Source organism: Muntiacus reevesi, chromosome 13, assembly GCF_963930625.1.
Source record: "Muntiacus reevesi chromosome 13, mMunRee1.1, whole genome shotgun sequence".
NCBI classification, from domain to species: Eukaryota; Metazoa; Chordata; class Mammalia; order Artiodactyla; family Cervidae; genus Muntiacus; species Muntiacus reevesi.
This window is the reverse complement of record NC_089261.1, coordinates 69,632,262-69,653,590: the sequence shown is the minus strand read 5'-3', so window position 1 is coordinate 69,653,590 and position 21,329 is coordinate 69,632,262.

Here is a 21,329-nt window from a genome sequence, read left to right as displayed (position 1 = left end):
CGCAGAGTTCTGTCTATGGGCACAGCAACTCCTGTAATTTAGTACTTCACATATGCTTTTTGATTAAGTTTAACAGCATCATAGCAGGTGAAAGCACTTTGTTCTATCACCTTGATAAGATATTTTTCCTTGGCAGAAATTCAAATGGCACCAATGCTAATTCAAAGTGCTGTTTTGGCAAGTCACATAATGATACTTCAATTAATTTCTCACCAAGATGGGAAGATACTTCTCACACCAACTTTGCTTCTATGTCACAGGGCAGTCAGATGTCTAGAATTTGAGAGCCTTCCCTTAGACCACATAGTTATAAGATAGAGGCAAAGAGGTTAAGCTGGAGTCTATTTAGAGAGACTGATGAAATTCCTTGTCTCTTGTTCATTGTCACCACCCCTTCAAAAGTCAGGAGTGCTCCTTTGAGGTCAGGAGGGTGAGATGAGGCTTTCAGTAGCAAATCGGATGTTAGCTGGGGTCTCCTGGCCCTTCTCCCTTCACTGTTTTCTGCAAGAAACCAATTTATTCCAGGTGTTTGTAAGTTGTAGAATTCTCTGAGGTTTTGAGGAAGTGTGGGCCTTCTGCCATCCTACTGGCTCAGCCCCTTTCCCCCGTTCTTGCTCCATGTATACCCTTGCTTACATCTTTTGTTGTCCAATCGAGCTCTTAAGACCCTGCCCTCCTTCCCTAGCAGCTTCCAAACTCAGGACTCTCCCTAGGAGAAACTCTGTGGTGTGGAGTCCTCTCGACTTCAGCACTCCTCCTCCTCCTCTTTAATTCCCACCCCTCCCCTGCGCTGCTCAGGTGGCCGCCTCCTAGCAGCAAGCAGTGAAGTTTGGGAAGGATGGCGTACTTATCTCATGGCGTTAAGGACTGAACACTATCCAGAAGCTTTACTGAACTGACTTGCTTCGCAAAAGCTGGACAATCTACTTGTAAGTTCTCTGTCCACCCCTGTAATTAGAGATGCAGTTCTTATCCAGGCCACTGAGCAGTGCTGCTCCTCCACTAGTAAATGGACAATGGTCCCTTAAAAATGTAATCTTTCTCATCAGATGGATAAATATTTAGTGTTTCTAGCCAATTGTTTAAAGATAGATTTTGTTTTCTTTTCATGACATGTATGAAGAGGCTGTTTAGTGGGCACTAAATAAGTACAGAAAACTATTATTTGAATAGCAGTTAGCATGCATCAGGCATTGTGCTAAGAGATTGAGATACCAGAATATCTAAAGACAGTTTTTAAATGTGAGACCTTAATCACATACCTCAACTGTGATGATGATCATCATCATTTTCATTATCCCTAAGGCTGGAGTCTTTAGTTCTATATTAAGCTGTTCCCATGTACTTGGATACTCTCGTCTTTGTGCAGGTGGCAGGGATATGAAACTGGATAACAGAACCAAAATTCTTTACCTGTGAGTTTGGGAAGAGGCATTCAGGTGTCTTAATCTTTTCTTTCTTGAGAAAGAGAGCAGGGAAATGAGATTAATGGTTATTAAATGACCACTGTATATTATGTATTATGTTGTTATTTTATAAAATTACCTCATTAAACCTCATAACCTTACGAGGTAAGTGATATTATGCTGAGTTTTGTTGTTCAGTCACTCAGTCGTGTCTGACTCTTTGTTACCCCATGGATTACAGCACACCAGGCTTCCCTGTCTTTCACCATCTCCTGGAGTTTGCTCAAACTCATGTCCACTGAGCCAGTGATGCCATCCAAACATCTCATCCTCTGTTATCCCCTTCTTATCCTGCCTTCAATCTTTCCTAGCATCATGGTCTTTTCCAATGAGTCAACACTTCACATCAGGTGGCCAAAGTATTGTAGCTTCAGCTTCAACATCAGTCCTTCCAATACTTTAAGATGGACTGGTTTGATCACCTTGCAGTCCAAGGAACTCTCAAGAATCTTCTCAAACACCACAGTTCAAAAGCTTGAATTCTTTGGCACTCACTCTTCTTTATGGTCCAACTCACATCCACACATGACTACTGGGAAAACCATACCTTTGACTAGACAGACCTTTGTTGGGAAAGTAATGTCTCTCTTTTTTAATATGCTGTTTATATTTGTCATAGCTTTTCTTCCAAGTAGCAACTCTCTTTTAATTTTGTGGCTGCAGTCACCATCTGCAGTGATTTTGGAGCCCAAGAAAATGAAGTCTCCCACTGTTTCCATTGTTTTTCCATCTATTTGCCATGAAGTGATAGGACCAGATGCCATGATCTTTGTGTTTTGAGTTCCAAAAGAGAGGGGATAGATGTATACCTGTGGCTGATTCATGTTGAGGTTTGACAGAAAACAGCAAAATTCTGTAAAGCGATTGTCCTTCAATAAAAAATTAATTAAACTTTAAAAAATTGAAATCAGCTAGAGAAGAAAAGTGGACATTTGCATATTCAAATAAAAACTTGCATATTGCAAATTACAAAAAAAAAAAAAGATTTAAGCCAGCTTTTCCACTCTCTTCTTTTACCTACATCAAGAGACTCTTTAGTTCTTCTTCACCTTCTGCCATAAGGGTAGTATCATTTGCATATCTGAGGTTATTGATATTTTCCTGGCAATCTTGATTTCAGCTTGATCAGTTTACAGAAAGGAAAACCAAGGCTCAGATAAGCCAGATGACTTGGCTAAAGTCACATACTTACACCAATGTATAAACTCAAATATGTGCTGTGTTGTGTTCATTCACTTCAGTCCTGTCTGACTCTTCTGTCCCTGGGATTCTCCAGGCAAGAATACTGGAGCGGGTTGCCATGCTCTTCTCTGGGGTATCTTCCTGACCCAGGAATCAAACCCATATCTCTGGCATCTCTTGCATTGCAGGCAAGGATTTTACCCACTGAGCCACCTGGGAAGCCCAAACTCAAATATGTGTGACAGCAGAGTGATGACTTTTTAGCCTATACATACATACTGCAACAACAAACAGAAGGCAGATATTTCTGATGGGACTGTTTGCAAGTTTTTGAAATTATTTTTAAAAATTGCAAAATTAGGAAAATTAAGGTTCAGTTTTCTAGAAAATCAGTGTTGTACATTCATTTTCTTTTTAAGCCATTTTCTTCAATATTGATTGCCTTTATAGAAATCTTAGATAATGACGATTTAAACTAAATGCAAAGCAATGTAAATCTACTACAGATTCCTTAGCAGATATTAGGAGAGTAGAAAGAAGAGAGTCAAAAAGCTGGCTTAAAACTCAACATTCACAAAATGAAGATCATGGCATCTGGTCCCACCACTTCATGGCAAGTAGATGCGGAAACAGTGGAAACAGTGACAGCCTTTCTTTTCTTGGGCTCCAAAATCACTGCAGGTGGTGACTACAGCCATGAAATTAAAAGATGTTTGCTCTTTGGAAGAAAAGCTATGACAAACCTAGACAGCATATTAAAAAAGCAGAGACATTACTGTGCCAACAAAGGTTCATATGGTCAAAGGTATGGTTTTTTTCAGTAGTCATGTATGGATGCTGAAGCTGAAGTTACAATATTTTGGCCACCTGATGTGAAGAACTGACTCATTGGAAAAGATCCCGATGCTGGGAAAGACTGAAGGCAGGAGGAGAAGGGGACGACAGAGGATGAGATGATTGGATGGCATCACCAACTCAGTGGATAGGAGTTTGAGCAGGCTCCAGGAGATGCTAAAGGACAGGGAGGCCTAGCGCAGTCCATGTGGTCACAAAGAGTCATACACAACTGAGTGACTAAACAACAGCAGCAGCAGATACTATATTCAAATGAACTCTGTACATTTTAGGGATGTTCTATTTGTGCTCTAGGCAGGGATTACATGACCTTTACTTTCTTACATAGGAGCCTAATAATGATACATTTGGTTCTTTGTTTCAGGGTGTCTTCAGCCTTTTAAAAGAAAGATATGTGAGTTGCCACCCACCACAGGTGAAAGAAGTTTGCAAAGTTAAATTGACTATGTGCTAAAAAGAATGGTCAACATTCTTCAGAGAAATATAATGGAACCCAAATCTCTATAACATAACATCCACAATGTCTAGTACATAATCCAAAATTACTTGATTTACAAAGAACTAGGAAAATCTAGAATTTCAGTAGAGGTCAACCATGAGATGAACCAGATGTTAGAATTTAAGGAACTTTCAAGCAGAACAATGGAAATATACTCAGAACAGAAATATGGAATAGGATTTGTAGACGGAACTGGAAAAGGGGGAGAAAGAGGGACAAATGACATACACAGACAAGTTTGTCCCTTTCTCTGTCAGGCTCATACAAAGCATTTGATTATCTTTTCACCCTTGGCAAGTGCAGTGTGTATTTTCTTGAAAAAACCTGTATTGATAGAAAAGTCACTGTTTCAAGGTAAAGGAAAATGATTCAAAGTTGAGTCAGTATTGTAGGTTGGGAGAAGAAAAATGCAAAGATGCACACACTATGGAATCTAAAGAATAAGAGCCATCAATTAATTATGTTATCTTAGGTATATCATTTAACATTTTTAAGCCTTAAATTTCCTCAGCTGCAGAATGGGGATATTAATAACACTCTAAAAGGTTGTTGTAGAAATCAACTAGATAAATATAGCACATGTGTGAATATATTTTATAAAGTACTATATCTTCAGTCAGTCAGTTCAGTCTCTCAGTCATGTCTGACTCTGTGATCCCATGAACTGCAGCACGCCAGGCCTCCCTGACCATCACCAACTCCTGGAGTCCACCGAAACCCATGTCCATTAAGTCGGTGATGTCATCCAACCATCTCATCCTCTGTCATCCCCTTCTCCTCCTGCCCCCAATCCCTCCCAGCATCAGAGTCTTTTCCAATGAGTCAGCTCTTCTCATGAGGTGGCCAAAGTATTGGAGTTTCAGCTTCAACATCAGTCCTACCAATGAACACCCAGGACTGATCTCCTTTAGGATGGACTGGTTGGATCTCCTTGCAGTCCAAGGGACTCTCAAGAGTCTTCTTCAACACCACAGTTCAAAAGCATCAATTCTGTGCTCAGCTTTCTTTATAGTCCAACTCTCACATCCATACATGATAACTGGAAAAACCATAGCCTTGACTAGACGGACCTTTGTTAGATATGTTAAATACAGCTTTCTAAATTTAGTGCAAGACATAATAAGATAAAGGTTTCTATTTTGAAGGACATTTAGAACCAACAAACAATAACACAAAAATAAAATGAGTGGTTTCAGCAATGTTTTCTGTTGAACGATTTTGGGGAAAGTTTCCTTTTTCCCACCTATAAATCCAGTTAAAGAAATTTAATTTAGCTATTGAGAAATAACTTTAACTTTAAGTGTACTTTATATAGAAAATTTGTGCTTTATGCATCTAGAAAAGACTGACTTTAAAGCATTTTTAATATGTTGTATTTTTTTTACATATTCTATGGTGTGATTTTTTAAATGTATTTATTTATTTTAAAATGAAACAAAGATGAAAATCTTTAATGATAAAACAATTCACAAAGAAGATAGACATCATAACCCATTAGGCACTTAACCACAAAGAAACAAAGATACATAAATCAAAAATCAGAAGAAATATAAAGGAAAAAATATATATACAATCATAGTGAGACATATTAACATTTCTCTGAGAATATTTTATCTAGTGCAGAAAAAATAACAACAGGAGCATCTTGAATGATGTCATTAATAATTTAAGTATAATAGAGTTTTATTTATATTAATTTACATTAATCTTATATCCTACACAAATATATTTGAAATTTGTAACTCATACATTGTTATTAGATGAATAGGACATTTAGAAAAACTGACAAAAAGATAAACATTACTAAGTTTCAAAAAGTAGACTTCTTTTTTGTGTGATTCAGTTACATATGCACATGTATTATTTTTGAAACCATTTTCTGTTATAGGTTATTACAAGAGACTGACTACAGTCCCCTGTGCTATACAGTAGACCTCTGATGTTTGTTACATATCTACTTTTTTTTTTTTTTTTTTTTTTTTTTTAATATTATTTTATTAGTTGGAGGCCAATCACTTTACAACATTTCAGTGGGTTTTGTCATACATTGACATGAATCAGCCATATAGTTACGCGTATTCCCCATCCCGATCCCCCCTCCCACCTCCCTCCCCACCCGATAACCCTATATGCAAAACAGAAAAAGAGACACAGAAGTACAGAACAGACTATTGAACTCTGGGGGAGAACGTGAGGGTGGGATGTTTTGAAAGAACAGCATGTATATTATCTATGGTGAAACGGACCACCAGCCCAGGTGGGATACATGAGTCAGGTGCTCGGGCCTGGTACATATCTACTTTTTAAAGTTAGAAATCTAGAATTCTATTTATACTAAGTCAAACAAGTAGAATCAAAATGTCATAAATTTTTTAGTTAGGCAAAAATTCATAAGTTTTCTAAAATATATATTATACATATTATTTATATATATGTATACAAGAGCTTTACTACTACACTTGATAAGGCTTGAGAAAGAACATCAAAAAAAAAAAAAAAGAGATGGAGAAATTGGAAACCATAAACTAAATGAAATGGGAGCACTGAATATGAAATAGAAAAAGTGAAACAAGCTAGGTAAAAGTGAAAGATCCTCATATAGTCCAGTTGTTTTTAAACATGACTGCTCATTAGAAACATATCTGGAGCTCTGGCAAAAAAAAAAAAAAAAGTAATACTTGGGCATTTGCATTCTTCAAAAAATTCTAAGATAATTCTGATATGCTTCTGAATTTTAAAAAGTGATCACAGATTTTCCTACTAAATGGTATTTTTTGTGATATAGAATTCTATTATTTTTCCATTGACCAATCATGATACAATGGTATTAAATAATAGTTACATATCGACCATAGTGAAAGATGTTTATCAGTTTTCACAATCAGTAACCAGACAAAAAATGAAAGATAATTACAATTGCAAGCCATGACGGGAACATGAGTAGCCTAACAAAATAAAATTATTACATACAACTTGGGGGATTAAGCAAAGTGATGTGGTGAATAGAAGTGCGTACATGCATATGTTTTTACCTGCTCAACCGACACTCTATCTGTTGGTTGATGCATTTAATCCATTTATTGTCAATATGTATGATCTTATTATCATTTTCTTAATTGTTTTGGGTTTATTTTCTATAAGTAGGTCTTTTCCTTCTCTTGTTTTCTGCCTAGAGGAGTTTCTTAAGCATATGTTGTAAAGTTGGCTTGGTGGTGCTGAATTCTCTTAACTTTTGCTTGTCTGGAAAACTTTTGATTTTTCCATCAAATCTGAAGGAGAGTTTTGCTGGGTAAAGTATTCTTGGCTGTAGGTTCTTCCCTTTCATCACTTTAAATATATCATGCCATTTCCTTCTGGCTTGTAAAGTTTTTTGTTGAGAAATCGGCTGATAGCCTGATGGGATTTCCCTTGTATGTTATTTGTCACTTTTCCCTTGTTTCTTTTAATATTTCACCTCTGTCTTTAATTTTTATCACTTTGATTACTATGTGTCTTGGTGTGTTCCTCCTTGGGTTCATCCTGCCTGGGACTCTCTGTGCTTCCTGGACTTGGCTGATTATTTCTTTCCCATGCTAGGGAAGTTTTCAACTATTATCTTTTCAAATATTTTCTTAGGTCCTTTTTCTCTCTGGGGAAAAGATCCTTTCCCTTTTGGGATCCCATAATGCAAATGTTGGTGTGTTTAATATTGTCCCAGCAGTCTCAGGCTATCTTTATTTCTCTTCATTCTTTTCTCTATATTCTGTTCTGTGGCAGTGATTTCCACCATTCTTTCTTCAAGGTCATTTATCTGTTCTTCAGCCTCAGTTATTCTGCTATTGATTCCTTCTAGTGTATTATTCATTTCTGTTTTTTTTTTTTTTTTTCTTTAGTTCTTCTAGGACTTGGGTAAACATTTCTTGCATCTTCTCAATCTTTGCCTCCATTCTTTTTTCTGAGATCCTGAATCATCTTCACTATCATTTTTCTGAATTCTTTTTTTGGGAGGTTGCCTATCTCCACTTCATTTAGTTGTTTTTCTGGGGTTTTACCTCCTCCTTTCATCTGGGACATAACTTTCTGCTTTTTCATGCTGATTAACTTTCTGTAATGTGGTTATTGTTTCAGTAGTAGCTTTTTGGAATGAGGCAACCCAGTCCTTGGGTCTTTGGGTTCCATGGCAAGGTTAAAGATGAACTTCAAGAAGGTTTACACCAAAGAGGACCTTCCCAGACTGCTGCTGCCAGTGTCCCCATCCCCATGGTGAGTCCTTGCTGACTCATGCCTCCACAGGAGACCCTCCAACACTAGCAGGTAGTTTTGGTTGAACCAAAACTGGGGTCACTGCTCCTTTCCTCTGAAACTTGGTGCATGCAAGGTTTTGTCTGTGCCCTTCAAAACTGAGTTTCTATTTCCCCTAGTCCAGTAGAAGTCTTGTAATCAAATCTGTCTGGCCTTCAAGGTCAGCTTCCCTGGGGATTCCCAGTCTCTTTGTCAGATCCCCGGGTTGGGACACCTGATATAGGGTTCAGAGCCTTTACAATAGTGGGAGAACTTCTTTGGTATTATTGTTCTTTAGCTTGTGAGTCACATCTGGCAGGTATGGAATTTGATTTTATCATGATTGTGCCCCTCCTCCCATTCACTGGGTCTTCTTCTTTGTCTTTGGATTTAGGATATAATTTGTTTGGTGGATTCCAGCATCCTCCTGTTGATGGTTGTTCAATAACTAGTTGTGATCTTGGTGTTCTTGCAGGAGGAGATGAGCACTTGTTCCTCTACTCCACCATTTTGAACCAGAAGCTTTTAGTGACCTGGTATTATTATTTTGTATCTTTATTTCCTGTTAAAGTCTCAGTCTGAAAAGATATTAAGTACCTCTCTCTTCAGCAACATTACAACACTTGTGTTATTTATTGAGCAAAAGTCAGTTTATTTTAAACACAGCTACAGCAACTCTCTGTTTAATCTAAGTATATATTTAATCCAAGAAATTTCCTTGCAAAGTGGTGAAATATCACATAGCTCATTGGCATTTCTAAAGGATGTCTGCTTCATGACCACTGAGATTATCGTGAGGACTGACTATAAAGTATTCTAAAATACATACTTATGGGGTACAGCTCAAGCAGCAGTTAAGTGCCTTTTGTTCACCCCAAATTGAAAAAATATGAATCTCTGAAATTTTGCCACCAGAAAATGGCATAGCATTTTGTCCCTTATTGAAATTAAACAACTTCTGAAAGGAGACTGCTCAAAATACTCCAAGCCAGGCCTCAACAATACATGACTGTGAACTTCCAGATGTTCAAGCTGGATTTAGAAAAGACAGAGGAACCAGACATCAAATTGCCAACATCGCTGAGTCATCAAAAAAGCAAGAGAGTTCCAGAAAAACATCTATTTCTGCTTTATTGACTACGCCAAACCCTTTGACTGTGTGGATCACAATAAACTATGGAAATTTTTTAAAGAGATGGGAATATTAGACCACCTCACCTACCTCCTGAGAAATATGTATGCAGGTCAGGAAGCAACAGTTAGAACTGGACATGGAACAACAGACTGGTTCCAAATAGGAAAAGAAGTACATCAAGGCTGTATATTGTTCACCCTGCTTATTTAACTTATATGCAGAGTACATCATGAGAACTTGGACCGGATGAAGCACAAGCTGGAATCAAGATTGCCGGGAGAAATATCAATAACCTCAGATATGCAGATGACACCACCCTTATGGCAGAAAGTGAAGAACTAAAGAGCCTATTGATGAAAGTGAAAATGAGAGGGGAAAAGTTGGCTTAAAGCTCAACATTCAGAAAACTAAGATCATGGCATCTGGTACCATCACTTCATGGAAAGTAGATGGAGAAACAGTGGAAACAGTGTCAGACTATTTCTGGGGGGCTCCAAAATCACTGCAGATGGTGACTGCAGCCATGAAATGAAAAGATGCTTGCTCCTTGGAAGGAAAGTTACGACCAACCTAGGCAGCATATTAAAAAGCAGAGACATTACTTTTCAAACAAAGGTCCATCTAATCAAGGATATGGTTTTTCCAGTAGTTATGTATGTATGTGAGAGTTGGACTATAAAGAAAGCTGAGGTCTGAAGGACTGATGCTTTTGAACTTTGGTGTTGGAGAAGACTCTTGAGAGTCCCTTGGACTGCAAGGAGATCCAACCAGTCCATCCTGAAGGAAATCAGTCCTGAATATTCATTGGAAGCACTGATGCTGAAGCTGAAACTCCAATATTTTGGCCACCTGATGTGAAGAGCTGACTCTTTTGAAAAGCCCCTGATGCTGGGAAAGATTGAGGGCGGGAGGAGAAGGGGACGACAGAGGATGAGATGGTTGGATGGCATCACCAATTCAACGGGCATGAGTTTGAGTAGACTCCAGGAGTTGGTAATGGACAGGGAGGACTGTCGTTTGTGCTGCAGTCCATGGGGTCGCAAAGAGTCAGACATGACAGGGCAACTGAACTGAAAAGGAGAATATATAAAATTTTCATCAAAATTCATAGCTTGGTATGATTTAAGTCTTTGCCTGAGAACTTGGTGGGAGGAAGGGAAAATTTAAGGTACTTAATCTCTAAATTATAGACTAATATATTTTAAACATCTATCTCTCGTTACCTCCTCTATCATCTCCTAATCTAGACCATCATTACTTCTCACTTGGACTATCTCTCTTTTTAACTAATTAACTAATTTAATTTTGGCTATGCTGGCTGGCTTTGCTCTAGTTGTGGCAAGTGGAGGGCAGCTTCTAGCTGTGTTGTGCTGGCTTCTCCTTGTGGCAGCTTCCCCGGTGGTGGACACAAGCCCTGGAGTGTGTAAGCCTCACCAGCTGCACCACATGGGCTTGGTAGCTGAGGCACATGGGCTTAGTTGCTCCTTGGCTTGTGGGATCTTCCCAGATCAGAGGTGGGACCTGGGACTCTTGCATTGGCAGGCAGATTCTTTACCACTGAGCCAGGAGGAAAGCCCATCCCTTAAACTATTTCAATGACTTTCAAATAGCTGTTTCAATCCTTACTCTCATCCCAGTCTTGTTTTCTACACATCAGCCAGAGTAATCTGTGAAAGTAAAAATAAAATCATGACAGTTCTCTACTCAAAATGTTCAAATGGTTTGCCATCCCTATCTGATAAAATCTGAAGGCCCTGTCATGGTTTTTGGGTAAGGAAAGAAAGCATCAGCATTCACTTTATTTTAGTCTGAGAGATTCTAGATCTAAACCCACAAAACTCATACTGAATCATGAAGATCCTGGGGGATTTGGATAAGGCATTCAGGATACCATAACACAGAACTGACACTGAGACAAAACCCATGACCTCCAGGTTTTAACAATGGAAGGAGAAACTCCTGAGAGGGAAGTAACTTAACAAACCCTCTTGCCTTCTTGAATTTTACTTTAAGTTTGAGAACTTTCTATACTTCATTTTATGCTGCCACTACCAGGCTGGTACCTTAGTTTCTTCATTCTGTACATGGAGCTACTAAGAGTACCAATCTCATATGATTGTGGTAAAACTTTGAGTTACATGGGTAAAATGTTTACAAACTCTTGTACACAGTAAGTGCTCAATAAACTTTAACTGTTATTAAACAATCCTATCTTAGTACCCAACCATAAATGGTGAATTTATGTAATATAATTGGTCCCTTTTGAGTAATAGCTAACCCCCTTATCTATCATGGCTCATAGGCAGTTATTCAGATGGGTAAAGACAGTGGTCAGGGAAAATTTTTCCCAAAGTATTTTGATAAGAAAGTAGCATGTTATCTAAATTCTCTATGCACATGTGTGCTATTAATCCCTCAGTCATGTCCAATTCTTTGCAACTTCATGGACTATAGCCTGTCTGACTCTTCTGTCCATGGAATTTTCCAGGCAAGAATACTAGAGTGGGTTGCATTTCCTCCTCCAGGGAATCTTCCCAACCCAGGGACTGAACCTGAGTCTCCTGCATTTCAGGCAGGTTCTTTACTGTTTGAGACACCAGTGAAGCTCTTTATGAAGATTAGTAAATATTATTTCTAAAGGACTAATTTTTTATTGTGCTCTTGAGTTTTTGTTTGCAAAAGGGTCTGACTTAGTGAAAAGTTTAATGCGTGGTTGACTGTGTTACTGATGTACCATCACACCTCATATGGAAACCCCATTCTGTCATTCTGTCATATGGTAAAAATTCAAAAAGTGAAGTACCACTCAGAGAACAAAGGGAACTATAAGCTATGTAATCAGCAGTTAACAAGCAAAGAAGAACAAGCATGTTGTCAGAGAGATTAAAAAGTTCATTTTGTTTCAAGGACCATTAATAATTTAATTTTCTTCTAAGATTTGTCTTTGACATCAACTTTCATGGAAAATGCAGGGTTCTAGGATGACTAATAGGCTAGATCCACTCTGGGGAAAAGAGGGGGGAAGTTTGGCTTAAGTACTTTCCTATCCACCAAAGACTTCTGTCCTTTTTCATACTCCTCTTTCCTCTTTCTTCTTCCCACCCCACTATCTGATCCCCTATTACTTTTACCATAGAGGCCAAACATCAATGCTACCTTCTAGTGTTTAGGACCTAGAAGGACATAGTTTATTCTTTGACCATTACCCACCTTCTCACCACTATATCGTCCCCTCATCAACTGTCCATATTGAAAAGAACATATACTTTTCCATCATATTTTCTCTCCACAAGTTCCCAATAATTACAAGAGTGAACTGCCAATAATATATTTTTATGTAATGTTGCAAATATTTAACTTATATGCAGAGTACATCATAAGAATGCTGGACTGGATGAAGCACAGTCTGGAATCAAGCTTGCTGGGAGAAATATCAATAACCTCAGATATGCAGATGACACCACACTTATGGCAGAAAGCAAAGAAGAACTAAAGAGCCTCTTGATGAAAATGAAAAGAAGAGTAAAAAGGTGGTTTAAAACTCAACATTCAAAAAACTAAAGTCATGACATCTGGTCCCATCACTTCATGGCAAATAGATGGGAAAACAATGGAAACAGTGACAGACTTTATTTTCTTGGCCTCCAAAATCACTGCAGATGGTGACTGTAGCCATGAAATTAAAAGACACTTGTTCCTGAGAAGAAAAGTTATGATCAACCTAGACAGCATATTAAAAAGCAGAGACATTGCTTTGCAAACAAAGGTCTGTCTAGTCAATGCTTTGATTTTTCTAGTAGTCATGTATGGATGAGAGCTAACTATAAGAAAATCTGAGTGCTGGAGATTTGATGCTTTTGAACTATGGCATTGGAAAAGACTCTTGAGAGTCCCTTGGACTGCAAGGAGATCCAACCAGTCCATCCTAAAGGAAATCAGTCCTGAATATCCATTGGAAGGACTGATGCTGAAGCTGAAACTCCAATACTTTGGCCACCTGATGTGAAGAACTGACTCCTTGGAAAAGACCCTGATGCTGGCAAAGATTGAAGGCAGGATAAGAAGGGGATGACAGAGGATGAGATGGTTGGATGGCATCACTGACTTGATTGACATGAGTTTGAGCAAGCTCCGGGAGTTGGTGATGGACTGGGAGGCCTGGTGTGCTGCAGACCATGGGGTCACAAAGAATCAAGCATACTGACTGAACTGAACTTAACTGGACTGAACTGATTTTGGCATGGTGAGGGATTTTTTTCTGAATTATATCATCAACAAATTTAATTTTATTACATCATGTTCTAATTTAAACCAAACACTGTAGCTATTTGTTGTTTTTATTAATGTTTATTGATATTTAATTCACATATCATAAAACTGCCATTTAAAGTGGATAATTCTATGATTTTTAAAAATAGATTTACAAGGTTACCATTATCTCATTTCAGAATGGGGAATGGGAAAATATTTTTGAGCAGGAAAATTTTTCAACAAAATGCCTCAAAACCTGCTTACTTTACTTTGGAAGATTATGCTGAGAAAAAATGTTAATTGAAATACACTTTGGAAGACTCAGAATTCTTCTGAGTAAAAGGAATATCCAAGGTAATCATATAATTATGTCATTCTACAATTAAATTTATTGCATTTGCTAATTGATCATGAATGCTATGATAATAAATAGTTTTCAATTGCTTTGCTAAGAAAAAAGAAAAGATGGAATAAGGACAGTAGGGGAGAAAATATATTGTTTCCTCACCGGTTGAAAATAATAGCATGCTCTTTTTTCTCCGGTAGGGTGGTTTAAAAAATGTTAAAAAGGACGTGGGTGGTTGTATTATTTAGAATTATCTTGTTTGCAAAGAGCAGAAACCAACCCTAGCCAGCACTAAGATGGAGATGGGGAGAGAGAGGAGTGGTGGGGAGAGGGAGGGAGAGGGAGGGAAAACTTGAGAGAATGTATTATAAAGAGATAGTGAACTGGAAATAGTATGCGTATAGCATCCTAATGAACCAAAGAAACATTTGGCATCATTTTTCTCTATTTACTGACCAGCTTTCTCTGTTTCCCAAGCCACATGGTAGAAAATCTAGCTGCCAAAATATCCCCAGGTTTTACTAGACTATACATATCCAATCACCTGTTAAAAGAATTTTTTGATTCCCAAGGATTGGAACTGACCCAGTTTGGGATAGTTGTTCACAGTAGAACAAATCTATCAGTGATAATTTATAGATTTCAGGGGTAAGAACAGGAAAGAATTCCCATAAGAGGAGAAATTTGGGCAATCAAATAGATTTTCACTACAGTGGTCTTTGTGGTCTCATCCATCTAAATTCTTCAAGCTAGGCTTCAGCAGTAAGTGAACTGAAAAATTCCAGATGTGCAAGCTGGTTTTAGAAAAGGCAGAGGAACCAGAGATCAAATTGCCCACATCCATTGGACCATAGAAAGAGCAAGGACATTTTAAACCAAAAAAAAATGTCTACTTCTGCTTCATTGACTACACTAAAACTTTTGACTGTGTGAATCACCAAAAAACTGTGGAAAATTAAAGAGATGGAAGTAACAGATCACCTTACCTTTCTCCTGAGAAACCTGTAGGCAGGTCGAGAAGCAATAGTTAGAACAATGCATAGAACAATGGATTAGTTCCAAATTGGGAAAAGAGTGCATCAAGGATGTATATTGTCTTCCTGTTTATGTAACTTATATGCAGAGTACATCATGAAAAATGCCAGGCTGGATGAAGCACACGCTGGAATCAAGATTGCTGGGAGGATTATCAATAACCTCAGATATGCAGAAGACACCACCCTTACAGGAGAAAGTAAAGAGAAACTAAAGAGCCTCTTGATGAAGGTGAAAGAGGAGAGTGAAAAAACTGGTTTAAAATTCAGCATTCAAAAATTAAGATCATGGCCATAAGAAAAGAAATATACTCACTGCTTTGTTTGAAAATTACAGTCAACACTTCCAATGTTGAATGTCTATTTTGCAGTTTGAAGAAGGAGGAGGCATTTAATCATATACATAGTAGAAAGGTATAGTCTATTCAACCTAACTTTCAGTGAACTCCAATGAGACTGATTAGAAAATAGCATTCAGAAGATAAGAAAAACTCTGTTACTGACATACTGTCAGATATCCAGGAGTTTTCCATCCCAGCACTTAAATAATGAAGAGCTGTTGGGAGTTAAAGCCAAATGTTTCTGTTATCCAGCTATAACTAGAAAGAAAACAAAGCAAAGCCCTCTTAAGATTTTGCAGAAAGCATTATTTCTGGGATTCTGGTAATAATACTTGAAAATTGGCTTCTGTGATTATCATTTTGCCTAGAGAGGGTCTAAAAAGCATTTTATGAAAAACAAATGACTAATAAAATTTTCTGTGTGCACCTTCATTAATAATAAAATAAATGAAAAATAAAGCAGAAATCACCCTTGATAGTATACTTGTTTCAATGCTATTCTCTCAGAACATCCCACCCTCGCCTTCTCCAACAGAGTTCAAAAGTCTGTTCTGTACATCTGTGTCTCTTTTTCTGTTATGCATATAGGGTTATCGTTACCATCTTTTAAAATTCCATATGTATGCGTTAGTATACTGTATTGGTCTTTATCTTTCTGCCTTACTTCACTCTGTATAATGGACTCCAGTTTAATCCATCTCATTAGAACTGATTCAGATGAATTCTTTTTAATGGCTGAGTAATATTCCATCGTGTATATGTACCATAGCTTCTTTATCCATTTGTCTGCTGATGGGCATCTAGGTTGCTTCCATGTCCTGGCAATTATAAACAGTGCTGCGATGAACATTGGGGTGCACGTGTCTCTTTCAGATCTGGTTTCTTCGGTGTGTATGCCCAGAAGTGGGATTGCTGGGTCATATGGCAGTTCTATTTCCAGTTTTTTAAGGAATCTCCACACTGTTCTCCACCGTGGCTGTACTAGTTTACCAGCCCAGTTGGATGCATGAGACAAGTGCTCAGGGCTGGTGCACTGGGAAGAACCAGATGGATGGGATGGGGAGGGAGGTGGGAGCGGGTATCGGGATGGGGAACACATGTAAATCCATGGCTGATTCATGTCAATGTATGGCAAAAAACACTACAATATTGTAAAGTAATTAGCCTCCAACTAATAAAAATAAATTTTTAAAAAAAGCAGAAATCATTGGTTTGGTGTGAAATTTGGAAATGAATTTAAGCAAATGATTATTGTTCATTATTGACAAGAATGTGTTAAACACTATCAGGTTCTGATGATAGAGTTAAAATTGGGACAAACTTTCTAGAGATAAATTTAACTGTGTATATCAAGTGGATTTTTTTAAGTTTTTTTTTTTAGTAATTAGCCTTCAACTAATAAAAATAAATGGGAAAGAAAATGTAAAGAAAAAAAAAAAGAATTTATCCCCACCCCCCCCGCCACACACACATTCATTATGACACTGTTTCAATAATAAAGATCAAAGAGTAAGAAAAAATTAACATATCAAGTATGAGAGGAATAAATGGCTAAGTAAATTAAGGTTTAGCAACACAACAGAGCACAATAAAAGTGCTTTAAATTGTGCATAGAAACTAGTATCACTCCACACTTATATTAAAGAAAATTGACAATTCTCAAATGTTCAATAATACATATAATAAATGTAAATACTATTTGATAAATGTATGTCCATAAATTAGAGTCTGGACAAAAGCTCTAGTATGGTGTTAAGTGAAAAACAGTGGGAAAAAAAAAAAGAAAGAAAGAAAAACAGTAGGATTCAGTTTAGTTACCTCCATACACACATGAATATAAAAAACAAAACTGAGGAATTACTCTACCATTTGAATAGTGGCTATCTCCCACATATGGAATTACATAATTTTTTAGAATTTATTACTTATTTTTTTATTTTCTAGCTTGTATATCGATCATATGTATTAGCTTTATAACAAATATGTTGAAGTGCTCTTCAGCCGGTCTCTAGGGGTCCACTTTGATAGCACTATAATGGCACCTTCTAGAAAGTAACAAAGGCTCCTTCCAGGCCTCTTCTGCCTGACTGCTGAGTTCTAAGTGTTCTTTCCTGACCCTATTCCCTCAGAACCATAGTGCTTTAGTGTCTCAGATGCAATCCAGTCCTGTGTCTCCCCCCACCCCCCCGCCAATGTTTCTTTCCCCATGCACCTCATATTAATTACTGTTGTTGTTCAATTGCTGTCATGCCTGGCTCTTTGCAACCCGATGGATAATAGCACACCAGACTCTTCTGTCCTCCACTATCTCCCAGAGTTTGCTCAAATTCATGTCCACTGAGTCAGTGATGCTATCTAACCATCTCCTCCTCTGTTGCCCCATTCTTCTTTTGCCTTCAATCTTTCTCTGCATCAGAATCTTTTTCAGTGAGTCAGCTCTTCACATCAGGTGGCCAAGATATTGGAGCTTCAGTTTCAGTAACAGTCCTTCCAATGAATATTCAGGGTTGGTTTCCTTTAGGACTGACTTGTTTCATCTCCTTGCTGTCCAGGGGACTCTCAGAAGTCTTCTCCAACACCACAATCTGAAAACATCAATTCAAAATCATATTAATAATATTGGCTATTTATTGTTGTTTCTTAGTTGTTAAGTCATGTCCAACTGTTTGTGACCCCATGGACTGCAGCACACCAGACTTCCTTGTCCTTCACTATCTCCTGGAATTTGCTCAAACTCATGTCCATTGAATTGGTGATGCCATCCAATCATCTCATCCTACTTATTCAGTACTTAGCAAATATCAGGCACTTGCTTTCACAGGCATTATCTCATATAATGTTTACAATAATACTGTGAGATAGTTATTTATATGGGGAATTAGAGCTTCAAAATGTTAAGCAATTTCCCTAAGGTCACACAGCTAGAGTGCGACATGACCAGCTTTCAAACCCAAGTCTGTTTTGACTAGAGAGGCAAAGTGCCACTGGAAATGAGCTGCTCTGCCTGAAAAATTCTGCACTTTCATTATGCAAACCTCTCTAAAGATCCCTCCTCCCTCATCTTGCTGCCCTCAACTGCAGTCTTACATTTCAGTTCAGTTCAGTTGCTCAGTCGTGTCTGACTATTTGCAACCTCATGGACTACAGCACGCCAGGCTTCCCTGTCCATCATCAACTCCCGAAGCTTGCTCAAACTCTTGCATTTACCTGTACTGTAATTTGACTTGAGTTGCCAATCCCATGGACAGGGGAGTCGGGTGCGCTACAGTCCACAGGATTGCAGAGAGTCAGATAACGCCTGTAGCACACATGCCAATCTTGTCGCTGATCAATAATTAGGTTCAGCTTTAAAGTCACACTTCTACTCTGAACTTTGTCTGCCCTGGTTGCATTCCCTATTGACTCAGTATCTGAGCACCTAGCTGACAGATTGTCACTCTTTCTGCTTTTTTCCTGTTAACCTTCTGGAGATCACCTTGCTGATGCCAAGTTTCCTGCCCATCCCTTACTTTTTTCTGTCTGTTTCTTCTTAAAACATTTTTTGCACATAACAGGATGCTATGTATTTAATCAATGTTTCTTCAATTATATTCAAGCTTCCTTTTCTAACAATTGTCATTATATTGTTTGACGATCTTGCAAGGTTATTCTTTTCCTATGGCTTTTCTAACCATCTTCATCCCCAGCAATTTGGCATTCATTCTCACTAAAATTACCCTTTCTCATCACCACTGATTCCCTGATTATAGAATAACTGAAATTTTTTTGGTGTGCTCTCATCCTTTTGGATGTTCTAGCTCATTCAACAGCACTTTAATAGTGCTTTTTTTCTGGTTTTGGAATTTTTCTTATTGAAGTACAGTTGATTTACAGGTATACAGAAAAAATAATTGGGTTATACATATACATATTATTTTTCAGATTCTTTTCCACTCTAGATTATTACAAAATATTGAATATAGTTCCCTGTGCTATACAGTAGGTCCTCGCTATTTATCTATTTTATATATAGTAATGTGTTTATGTTAATCCCAAATCCCTAATTTATCTCTCTCCCACTCTTTAGTAAGTATAAGTTTTGTTTTCTATGTTTGTGGATCTATTTCTGTTTTGTAAATAAGTTCATTTGCATCATTTTTTTTTTCAATTCTAGGTATAAAGTGTTAGCCACTCAGTCATTTCTAACTCTTTGCGATCCCATGGACTGTAGCCTGCCAGGCTTCTATGTCCATGGAATTCTTCAGGCAAGAATACTGGAGTGGGTTGCCATTCCCTTCTGCAGGGGAACTTCCCAACCCAGAGATCAAACTCAGGTCTCCCACATTGTGGACAGATTCTTATCTGAGCCACCAGGGAAGCCATAAGTGATACAATATTTGTCTTCCTCTGTCTTACTTCACTTAGTATGATAATCTCTAGGTCCATCCATGTTGAAAATGGTATTATTTCATTTTTTCTTATGGTTGACTAATATTCCATTATATATACATACATACATACATATATATATATACCATGTCTTTTTTATCCTTTCATCTGTCAGTGGACATTTAGATTGCTTCCATGTCTTGGTTATTGTGAACAGTGGCACTGTGAACATTGGGGTGGACATCTTTTCAAATTAGATTAACAGCATTGATATCTATGCTTTACCTTAGCCTGAGATCTGGGCTACTATCATTCTCTTCTTTCCTTCTCCTGATCTCTCCCCATCTCTTTCACTAAATTTACTCCTGCTCCTTAATTGTGGCTTACCTCTTCAACTTTATTTTTGACTTTGATTTTTCTCCCTTTTATATAGTAGCCACCTTTAGAATGAAATAATTTCAATACCCTGCCTTTCTCCAATAGCCTCTTCATAACCATAATGAAGCTTTTAAGCTGAAGATTTGCCTCCACTCAATAAGAGGCTAGCAAAATCAAAAAGGAGGGCTGTTATGGATCCAGAGTTTACCAGGCATGTTCCATGGGGCTGTATTCACAGACTTACAGATCTTGTTGGGTAGATAGTGACTCTTATTTCTTCCTTCTACTTTGGCTAATTCTCTGCTTGCTGAAACCTTCACTATCGGCTGCATCCCTTCTGCCTGGCTGGAGTTCCCTTTCTGGTTACTACTAGGTGAATGTCTTCAGTGTTTCTTATGCCTGGGCAATTCTCTATTTTCCTACTTGTCAAAATCACCTAACTATTAATAAATAAGCAACTTTCAAATACAAGGAACTAGCACTCATTTCTCACTTTTCTCTAGATTTATATACCAAATCCTTATAAGAGCATTTCACTTGATTATCGACACCTGAAGCTTTACATCCTGGTAATTGGCTAGATCATCTTTACACACTTATCAGCATTCCCACTGGTTCCTAGAAATACAACCAGTCTGGCATTGTAATGTTCTGTTGTTCTTTTGTTGCTAAGTCGTGTCTGACTCTTTGTGACTCGTGGACTATGGCCTGCCAGGCTCCTCTGTCCATGAGGTTTCCCAGACAAGAATATGGGAGTGGGTTGCCATTTCCTTCTTCAGGGGATCTTTCCAACCCAGAGATCAAACCTGCACCTCCCACATTGGCAGGAGGATTCTTGACTGCTGAGCCACTAGGGAAGCACCACTCTGGCATACTTAGTATCAAACCTTGTGCTATATCTTTTGACTCATTCTTCACTTTTCATTTATGGTCTGAATGACTCCTCTTTTCAGAGTCCTGAGAACCTCCCTATGCTTGATATTGCCTATTCTCATCATTTTTTACCATCCCACTCTCCTTGTTTCTTTTTAAAAATTTTTATTTACATCAAGTGAGGGCTACTCCCTAACCGTGGTACACAGTCTTCTCATTGTGGTGGCTTCTCTTGATGCAGAACCTGGGCTCTAGGCACAAGGACTTCAGTGGTTGTGGCTCATGAGCTCAGTAGTTTTGGATCAGGAACTCTAGGGTTCAGGCTCAGTGGTATGGTGCAC